The sequence below is a fragment of the Bos taurus genome, chromosome 17, assembly GCF_002263795.3.
Source record: "Bos taurus isolate L1 Dominette 01449 registration number 42190680 breed Hereford chromosome 17, ARS-UCD2.0, whole genome shotgun sequence".
Lineage (NCBI taxonomy): Eukaryota > Metazoa > Chordata > Mammalia > Artiodactyla > Bovidae > Bos > Bos taurus.
Genome location: NC_037344.1, coordinates 5106283 through 5117217, shown reverse-complemented (window position 1 = coordinate 5117217; position 10935 = coordinate 5106283). Strand labels below are relative to the sequence as shown.

Genomic DNA, 10935 nt, shown 5'->3' with positions numbered 1-10935 from the left:
GGCAAGAATACCGGAGTGGATCTTCCCAACCCAAGGATCAAACCCAGATCTCCAGCATTGCAGGTGGATTCTTTACCACCCGAGCCACCAGGGAGCCACATCCACATTGCAGACAGGAAGGAAGGAGAAAGGGTGCTGCCTGTGTGAGGAAAAGCCGACTGATTCTTCTCCAACATTTCCAGCACATCTCCATTTAGGTCTCATCGATAGAGTGGTGCCTTGGGGCCACACATAGATCTAAAGAAGACTGAGTAGTATTTTAGCTGGGTGAGTTGTCCAAGGAGAAGTTGGAGTTCTGTAAGTAAGGCAAGTGGGAAGGATAGACAAGGAGCAGGAAACTAGCAGGGTCTGACCCACTTTGTCTTAATCTGTTCCGTCTGCTATAACAAATCACCATAGACTAGGTGGCTTATAAGCAACAGAAATTTATTCCCCACAGTTCTGGAGACTTGAAGCTTGAGATCGGGGTGCCAGCATGGTCAGGGGAGGATCTTCCAGGTCTCAGACTGCTGATACCTTGTGTCCTCACATAATGGGAAGCAGAGGGCAGCCACCTCTCTCCTAACTGTAAAGGGCACTGACCCCATTCATGAGGGCTCCACCTTCATGACGTCATCCAATCCTCATCACCTGGCACCATCACAAGAGGGAAAGGGGAGGGGGTAGAGGAACAGAATAGGATTTCATCATGTGAGCATTCAGTCTGTAGCTCCCTCAAAGACGTTTTTCTTAAAACGACCACCTATCTCAGAGATGAAATGCTAATGTCAAAACTCCAGAAATAACTACTACCCTGGTTTTTATTTTATATAGCAATTTCCCCAGTGCTTGGCATGCAAATATCAGTAATATGTAGAATTTTATTTTTGGTTTCTTATAGTTTAAAAATTCTAGCAATATAATTCAGGTGCATTTTTAATAAATGAATTTGTGATTTCCAGATGGTTGGCTTTTAATCTCTTACATCATCATTGCAAAGCACATCTTATTGGTTGCATTTTAAGCTCTTTTTTTAGACCCAAGTGAATGATTAAATATTCATTTCCCTTTTAAAATCCAAAATAAACATTATTTGTATTTAGTTTAAAACAATCTGAACTTTACAGAAAATTGCAAATACAATATAAAGAACTTTTTTTTTATCTTGAGCTACCATTTGGGAGTAAGTTGCCAACCAGATGCCCCCTCACCCCCAAATACTTCCTGGGGTGCTCAGTCATTTTCCCACATAATCACAATATAACCACTAAAATCAGGAAATAAACACAGATCATTTATATTACCCAATCCTAACACCCCCTCATTAAATTTCATTTTTCGTCCCACTAATATCTTTTATACCAAACAAAAAAAAAAAACCAGTTCAGAATTGTCACATGTCCTTAGAGTCCTTTAGTCAAAAATGTTTCCTCAATCTTTGTTTGACTTTCATGACCTTGATACTTTTGAAGACCACAACTTGGGTGGGGCCTCCTTCGGTTTAGGTGTGTTTGTGTTTGGCAGGAATACCACCTAAGTGACGCTATATTCGGACGACTCTCAGTTTTGATTTGTCCCATTACTAGCAATGCTCTCTTTAACCTCTTGATCAAAATGGTGTCTGCCCAGCTTCTCCAAAAGGAAGTAACTCCAAAATAAAGTTACTATAAATATTTTTGTGTTTTGAATTAACAAGTATTAATTTGTGAAGAGATAAGTTGTTATTGTTGTTTAGTCATGTCCGACTCTTTGTGACCCCACCGAGTGTAGCCCACCAGACTCCTCTGTCCATGGAATTGCCCAAGCAAGAATACTGGAGTGGAAAGGAAAGTGCCATTTCCTTCTCCAGGGGATCTTCCCAACCCAGGGATCAAACCCACATCTCCTACATTGGCAGATGGATTCTTTACCACTGAGCCATCTGGGAAGCCCGAGAGATACATTAGCTCTAAGTAAATACTCTATTCCTTATCAAGCCTTCACTTTACTTTTATTCACATCAGTGTGGGTTCCTGGTTTCCTATTTTGTTCAATAGATTTTTTTATTATTTGTTGTGATGCTTCTATTGTCTCATATTTCACCAGCGGGAACCCTTTCAATTGGCTCATCTGTCATTTTGTCCCATCCTTCTGCATTTCCTTTTTTTCTGGCACAACAAAATGTTCTCTGCTCTTGTTTTTTCCCTGCCCCAGTGTTGCAAGTGGCCATTTCTTCAAGGAATAGGGTTACCAAATATAGTAGAGATTAATACTTTAAATTTCAATTTCAGATAAATAATAAATAGTGAAGATATATCCCATACAATAATTTCTTGTCTGCTTACAGTTTGCTGTATTTTCATATAGTGAATCTGGCACCCTACCAAGAAATCCTGGTTCCCTGAAATGGCAAATGGTATTTAGAAAACCACAATCAGGGTAGGTCTGCTGGTTGCGATTTGAGTTCACAGCTCTCTTGATGGACAGAGGTAGGGAACATGTATACATTCACACACGGACACATTTACATCTATATTTATATATCAACATTGATGCCATATAGATATATGTACATTACAGTCCATGAGTTCACACTGATAACTTCTCATTCCAATCCTGAAGGCGTATTCCGGGTTCTCCCTTTCCATGTTTATGACTTCATTCTCTGAGGGCAAGAATCCTGGCTCTCATTACTGTTAATACGTACTTGTTTGATCAATGCATTGGTGTATACCAAACTCGCATCACCGACCCTGTCCCCTCCCCTGGGAGGATGCCCTGTTTGTGCTCAGATTCCCGTGCTGGTTCATTCCTACAGATGGATACTCTCTCACCCACCTCAGCACAGACCACCCCACGGTGGGAGTGACCTCTTCGCTTTGCTGAGATCTGCCGCACCCCCGTGGGGAACCTCACCTCTCTTCTGTGCATCCACCCCACCCTGGGCCAATATCCATGTGACTCACACCCGCCCTTTGTGTGCACCCACCTCACCTTCCTCTAAGGACAAGCAACATACAGATGATGCTTAAGTAAGAAGTTTGTGTTACTTTTCTTATTCAGGACACTCATAACTCATACGGAGAAGGCAATGGCACCCCACTCCAGTACTCTTGCCTGGAAAATCCCATGGACGGAGGAGCCTGGTGGGCTGCAGTCCATGGGGTCGCTAAGAGTCGTACACGACTGAGCGACTTCACTTTCACTTTTCACTTTCATGCATTGGAGAAGGAAATGGCAACCCACTCCAGTATTCTTGCCTGGAGAATCCCAGGGACTGGGGAACCTGGTGGGCTACCGTCTACAAGGTCACACAGAGTCAGACACGACTGAAGCGGCTTAGCAGCAGCAGCAGCAGCAGCATAACTCATAACACAGGGTTTTCAAAGTAAAGGAGGCTTTGACAAAGGCAACTGGAAAAACAGGGATATTTTTATTCTTTTGCATTGAGCTGATGCTAACCATTACTTACTGACTAATAGTAAAAACCCAAGAGAAGTCAAAATTAGAAGGGCAGACCTCTGTTTAAAAACCTATGTTTGTCTCCACTTCCTCTCAAAAACCCCTAAATTAACAGGAAAGAAATAAAAAGGCAGAAGAAATACAAAGAGCACAGGAGATGAGATGAGAGCAGAGAGGACATTATCAGGAAATTCTAGAAGATAGACAGATAGACAAGGAATGACTAACTTAGAGAAAATGAGGCTAAAACTTACGTTCCTTCAGCAAACATTCCTTCAGCAGCGTGTCCAGCGGTAACCAACCAATCCCTGATGTGAAACCCTAGAAAATGTCAGAAATTGAAGTCACTGGTTACTCTGACGTACAGGATAAAGTGAAAAACAGGCTTATTCTTCAATGTGAATGAGCAATCAAGAATCACCAGACCCTTGAGGGAGGTCTTATATGAAAGCAAAAATGAAAATTAACCTGGACAAAACTAAGACAAAGCAGAAGAAGAAAAATACCAAAGATCATGAAAAATAGATGAAACTCATAGGATAGGGATTGTGTGTGTGTGTGTGTGTGTGTGTGTGTTGTGTGTCTGTATAGATAATTAAGACATCTTTAGTAACAGGAACTTCATAGATGATGTCTTCGTTTGAAAAACCATGACACGTCTGTATCAGTATGTTGTTTAGTCACATGTTCTAAGGGGAGAAACACCTAAAGAGTTAAAAGTGGTTACCTCTGGGGAAGCCACATTAGATAAGCGAAAAACAGGTGAATCTTGATATTTTCAGAAACCCACGTAGTACTTTGTTAAAAATAAGGATTTGATTTAAAAGTTGTTTGTATAGATTGAAACATCTTTAATGTCAGAATCTGACACCTGGATTCAATTCAGTGAGCACGTCTACGCTTTTACTGTTTACGTAATTCTGTACAGATCTTAATCCCTGAAACTCAGTTTACACATTTATGGCACCCCATAAATGTGTACTCTTGCCTGGAAAATCCCACGGACAGAGGAGCCTGGTGGGCTGCAGTCCATGGGGTTGCTAACAGTCGGACACGACTGAGTGACTTCACTTTCACTTTTCACTTTTATGCATTGGAGAAGGAAATGGCAACCCACTCCAGTGTTCCTGCCTGGAGAATCCCAGGGACGGGAGCCTGGTGGGCTGCCATCTATGGAGTCGCACAGTTGGGCACAACTGAAGTGACTTAGCAGCAACTTGGGGATAATCTCTTAATCTGCTTGGGCTGCCGTAACAAAATACCACAGACCAAGGGGCTTAAACAGTAATGTATTCCTCAGAGTTCTGGAGACCACAAGTCCAAGATGAAGGTGTTGGCAGGTTGTTCTCTGGGGCCTCTCTCTCTGGAGTTCTCCCAGGGGCGCTCATCACTAGGGTCTCTTACTCTCCTTATAAGGACAACAGCCATGTTGCATTAGGGCCTACGCTAATGGCCTCATTTTAACTTCATCACTCCTCCAAAAACCTTGTCTCCAAATACATCCTGAAGTCCCAAAGACCGGGATTTTAACATGTGAATTGTAGGGGGAGCACAATTCAGTCCATCTACCTGCCTACCAGATTCATTCATATGCCAAGATTTATTGGGATTCCTTTAATGTTCCAGCCTGTGCTAGAACATGTTCTAACATGTTCCAGCATTCCTGCCAAAACCATTATTCAAGCTTTGTGTTTACTGACCTCTCTCTCTCACACACACACCTAAATGCTCATCTTCTGTGTGTGTGCTTTGTTTGGCCACGTGGGGTCCAGGTTGCTCTGAGCAGGGGCTGCTCTCTGGTTGCAGCGTGTGGGCTTCTCATCACCCTGGCTTCTCTGGTTGGGGAGCTCGGGCTCCAGAGCAAGCAGGTTCATCCGTGTTGGCGCACTGGCTTAGCTGCCCTGTGCACTAAGTAATGTGTCATCTTCCCAGACGAAGGTTTGAACCCATGGCCCCTGTATTGACAGGCAGATTCTTAAACACTGGACCATCAGGGACATCCGTTTTTTGTGTCTTTAAAATCTAAATAGCTTACGTGTTTTTCAGGGACTCACTTTACCCCATCAGGTATGTCAGGGCCCTAGGACTTGTTCAGGTTGATATTATGTGATCATAATTATCTCCCTGTTCTGATTATCTGTTGCTGCCAGCCTGAACCCTAGAATCCTGTTATCCCCATTCATGCTGGGGCAACAGTCTTAATCCAGCAGCAGTCCCCAGCCTTTTCGGCACCAGGAACCAGGAACCGGTTTCATGGAAGACAACTTTTCCATGAACCATGGGTGAGGGGTGTTTTCAGAATGATTCAAGTGCATTACATTTATTACACTTTAATTCTATTATTATTATATCAGCTCCACCTCAGGTCATCAAGCATTTGATCCTGGAGGCTGGGGACCCCAGGTCTACAGCACCAGTAATTCTGAGATTCTCAGAATTTATTAGCACTTTCCATATTTCAGTGAAGCTTGTGCTAAGTTGCTTCAGTCATGTCCGATTCTTTATGACCCTATGAACTGTGGCTCACCAGGCTCCTCTGTCCATGGGATTCTCCAGACAAGAATGCTAGAGTGGGTGCCATGCCCTTCACCAGGGGATCTTCCCAACCCAGGGATCGAACCCACGGCTCTTAGTGTCGCCTGCGTTGGCAGGTGGATTCTTTACTACTAGCGCCACCTGGGAAGCCCACTTAGTGAAGGAAGTGCCCTCTGAAGCCCCCACCCCAGGGAACCTTGTTAGCAGGTGGGTTCTCTGGTATTATGTAATAAGTACAGTCTTAAATCTAGTCTGCTTGAATAAGTTTACCCCTTTCTCATCTTTCTTCTAAGAAATGCAAGCACCTCCAATTCAAGTACATTGTTTTCAAGTTTCGAAGAGCAATTCCTGCTATTTACTATGGATACCTAGCAATACTTGCTATTTACTATCTAGGCATCCTACCAAGATATTACGTTTTGAGTCACAAAATAATGCACCCATATTAATAAACTCTCTTCTGTCCAGCCTTATAGTCTGTCCTCCCTGATCCACCATCTTTAATATCCGTTTCTAGGCAAATTCTTCCAGTTCCTGGTGGTTCATAACACTGCCAAGTTCTGCAGTGCTTTTGGTGAATAATCTCTTTCTTCACATAGCAGTATTTTTCTGCTTGGCTCACAATAAGGAGCAAGAGAGAGAGGCAGGGAAAGACCCTGTAGACATGCACCATCTTGCAAGGCATCTGCCCCAGTGAGGCCTCTGCACAGTCTGCAGGCGGCTGGAGACGGGTTTCCTCTGGCAAGAGGGAGGGCTCCAGAGAATTCTGGCTCAGATTATTCAGAGGAACCGAGGTAGTCAAGTCCTCAACCCCATCTACCCAAATGGGCTTCTCTCCTTCCCTTTCAGTCTCCTGACTTTAGCAAAAGAACCAGTCTGGGCTGTGAACTCAACCTCCTTTTTTTCTTTTTAGTGCTGCTGTATTTAAGATCAAATTTGAAATCTTATGGTTCAGCTCAGTCTACCCTCTGTCTACAGGAAATGAGACCCCCCTTTAAAAGATGACATGGAAGACTTCTGACTTTCTTTCAATCCAAATTCTAAATGAATGGTTACCTGGCCTGAGTCTGTTACTTGCTTCTTTCATGCCTCCTCAAGCAGTTGATAACAAACCAACTCCAAAATCCTAATAATTGCCATTGCCCCCCATTTGGTTCAAAAGCTAGGCCGGGACATTTTCTTACACCAGTACATGAGCCCAATTTACCACAGGTAAGACTCTTAGCAGTGATGCAACAGCATGCCAGACATTATCCTGGCCTCACTTACCAGCAGTAACAGGGTCTTAGTTGTCATCTGACCAACAAGAGATCCAATTCTAGAATCTCGTTCTGAGAGTCTCCTTTATTACCTCACCTCTAGGACCTACTCACTTAGATGAGGTTCCTCCAGAACTTAGGGATTTGAGTTTGCAAATGGTGTGTCTGAAGAGTAAAATGTGATGCTAGGAGGTAGCAAGAGAGGAGTGAAGGGAAGAGAATCCGAAGCACTTTCATGAGCAGGGTACCGCTGACGACAGCCGGGGCTCAGCCCACAGGAGCCTGCTGGGAAACACGGGCTGCACGGAAAAGACGTCCCACCCCGGGGGCAGGCAGACGGGGAAGTTTGTCCTTCCACTCCTGCTGGTCATTGGCTAAGGACTGTTTGCCAAGCATGAACCTGTCACACAAACGGAGAGAAACTCCCTCAGGCCACAGGCAGGGTCACATGTGCTTCCAGTAAGATTGAGTTGAACTGGATCATTCCAGAATGCCTACGGAATGTGGGCCTGGCACCAATGGCTGTCAGCTACGCCTTTCTTGACTCCCTATCTAAAATAACACACACCCCATCACTACACTTTCTCCCCTGCTGCTTTCCTTTTCTTTACAGCAGTGTTTCTACCTGGCATTCTATTATGTTTATTTATAGTTTCCTTCATATATGCCCTACAATGTAGACCAGAGACCTCATCGGGTTTATTCACTACTATGTGCCCCATTCCTAGACAGTGCCTAAGGCACGGCATGGACACAGTAAGTATTTTTGAATGAGTAAGTGAATGAAAAAAGGTAATATTTGCAACATGGCTTGCAAACACTTAGCTTCTGTGGTTAGGATGCTAGGAAGGAGAAGATTAGGGGTTCAGAAAAGGGGCTCACTGAAGGATGAGCTTGGTGTGTCAAGAGAAATAAACATGGGAAAGTTGTTCCATTCAAAAACTTTTCAGTCTCAGTTGATTCAGAGGAAAGCCAGCTAATTCATTGAGGAGGAATCATAAAATTTTAAAAATTAATGTTTTTAAAAAACTAATAAAATGATCATTTCTGGCAAGGATTATCCATGAATACAGAGGAGATGTTCACTTGTTGCTAATGTATAGTCCATAAGTTACTTGCTAATTGCAAAGGAAAAAATATACCTCATGGAGGAGAGATCTGGCATTCACCGCCTTAAACAAATGATCAAATTGAGAATCATGTAGTGGAACAATCTACTTACCTCCTTACGTGATGTAGTATGAAGTACATAGCATGACTGATGAAATAGTCTTGCCAAACATAAGTCAAGCCTTTGGATTAAACTTCCAAAGCATCGAGGTATAAGTTAAACACCACCAGAAGCAGATAATCAACTAAGTCTTTTTTTGTCTGGCTTCTTTCACTTAGCATAATTTTTTTAATTCAATTTTATTTTTTGAAGCAGTTATAGGTTCACAATGCAGTTCAGAGGAAGATACAGAGATTTCCTATATACACCCTGTCCTCAACATGCACAGCTTCCCCCAGAACCAACATCCCCCATCAGACGGGGACACTCGTTACAGCTGATGGAGCTACATTGATCTGTCATAGCCACACAGGGTTCACAGGTTACATTAGGGTTCACTCTTGGTGTCATATATTCGGTAGGTTTGGATAAGTGTATAATGACATGTATGCACTGTCATAATACATACAGAATCTTTTTCCTGCCCTAAAATTCACCTGTGCTCTACGCATTCATCCTGCTCTCCCTCTCTCCCTGCTAAATGGTAGTAACCACCCATCTTTCTGCTGTCACCAGAGTTTTGGCTTTTCTAGAATGTCATATAGTTGGAATCGTACAGTTGGTAGCATTTTCAGACTGGCTTCTCTCACTTTGTACTAAGCATTTAAGGTTCTTTCATGTCTTTTCATGACTTGATAGATTGTTTCTTTTTAGCACTGAGTCATACTCCGTTATCTGGATGTGCTGCAGTATATTTTCCCAGTCTCACCTACTGAAGGACATCTTGCTTACTTTCCAATTTTGGCAGTTATGAATAAAGATGCTATAAATATTTGTGTGCGGGCTTTTGTGTGAACATAAACTTTCAGATCCTTTGGGTGAATACCAAGGAGCGCAACTTCTGTATCACGTGGTAAAGAAACCACCCCCAAACTGTCTTCCAGAGTAGCTGGACCGTTTTGCTTTCGCACCAGCAATGAAGGAGCATTCCTGTTGCTCCACACCCTTGCCAGCACGTGGTATTGCTGTTGTTCCAGATTTGGGCCTTTCTAATAGGTGTGTCTTGGTATCTTGTTTCAGTCTGCAGCTCCCTGATAACATATGACGTGGAGCATCTTTTCATATATTTACCTGCTATTTGTGTATCTTTTTTGGTGAGGTGTCTATCAAGGTCTTTGGGTCATTTTTAACCTACTTGTTTCTTTTCGTGAGTCCTTTTATATTTTGGATAAGTCCTATATCAGATTGTCTTTTGCAAATATTTTCCTACAGTCTGTGGCTTGTCTTTTCATTCTGTTGATGTTGTCTTTTGTGGAGCAGAAGTTTTTTATTTTGATGAAGTACAGATTATTATTCTTTCATGATCATGCCTTTGGTGGTATATCTAAAATGTCCTTGCCTTACCCAAGGTTATGTAGATTTTCTCTCGTATAATTATTCTGAAGATCTTTTTCCTTTTCCTTTATCAACAATTTGTTCTTTTTCATTGTTGAGTTCCATTGTGTGGGTATACCATAATTTATCTGTTTACCTGTTGATGGATATTTGAGTTGTTTTCAGTGTTGGCTCTTACTATGAACATTTATGAATAAGTTTTTGTCTAGACAAATATTTTCATTTCTGTTGGGTCAATATCTAAGAATTGAATGACTGAGTCATTTGGTTGGCACATGTCTAACTTTTTATGAAGTGGTTCAATTGTTTTCAAACCAACATCCAGTCAGCTTTCACACATTGTATTTGTTTGTTATGGCTCTTCTGTCTCTTTTAATCGAGAACATTCCTCCACTTTTAAAAAATACATCTTGAGGAATGAATCATATTCAGTACATACTGTATAATTCCATACATATAAAATTCTGAGAAATTCAAACTAATCTGTGGTGAGAGAAAGCAGATCAGCAGTTCCCTGGGGATGGGGCAGAGGGTGAGTGGAAGAAGGGGTGCATTCCCCAGGTTTCTGAGGAAACTTCTAACATGATGGTACACGCATCGTTTGATCGAGGTGATGGTTTCACGGTTGTATGTATGTGTCAAAACTGATGAAGCCTACGTTTTAAACTGTACATCAATTACAACTTAACAAAGCTATTAAAAAGTTGGGGGTGAAGAAAACAAAAACAAACAAACTAAAGTTGGGGGTGGGCAGAGTGTACTAATGAAAGTGCCAGGACAGAAAACCTTGAGCTGGGCAACTTTAAAGCTCAGGCTACACAGAAATTGAATTTATGATCACTCACCAAGGCTTTATCCAACTTGTTTCTAAATTTCTCTCTGATATCCTATTTTTGGCTTCCCTGGTGGCTCAGTAGTAAAGAATCTGCTTGCCAATGCAGGAGACACGGATTCGATCCCTGGGTTGGGAAGATTCCCTGGAGGTGGAAATGGTAAACCCATTCCGGCATTCTTGCCTGGGAAATCCCACGGACAGAGGAGCCCGGCAGGGTGCAGTCCATGGGGTTGCAAACAGTCAGGCACGACTTAGTGACTAGGCAACAACAACACCACCAC

The 10935-nt window shown here is 42.5% G+C and overlaps 1 long non-coding RNA gene across 2 annotated transcripts; it reads right to left on the bottom strand.

Annotated features, from left to right (window-relative positions):
* Positions 1-409: 409 nt before the first annotated feature.
* LOC112441989 (uncharacterized) lies at positions 410-8060 on the bottom strand. Of its 2 annotated transcripts, none has more exons than XR_003029945.2 (3): positions 7225-8060; positions 3675-3741; positions 410-630 (listed from the first exon to the last, which is right to left on the bottom strand). It is a non-coding gene; the product is annotated as an uncharacterized lncRNA (long non-coding RNA). The 2 variants fall into 2 exon arrangements; XR_009490990.1 differs by lacking the exon at positions 7225-8060 and adding an exon at positions 7012-7214.
* Positions 8061-10935: the final 2875 nt, after the last annotated feature.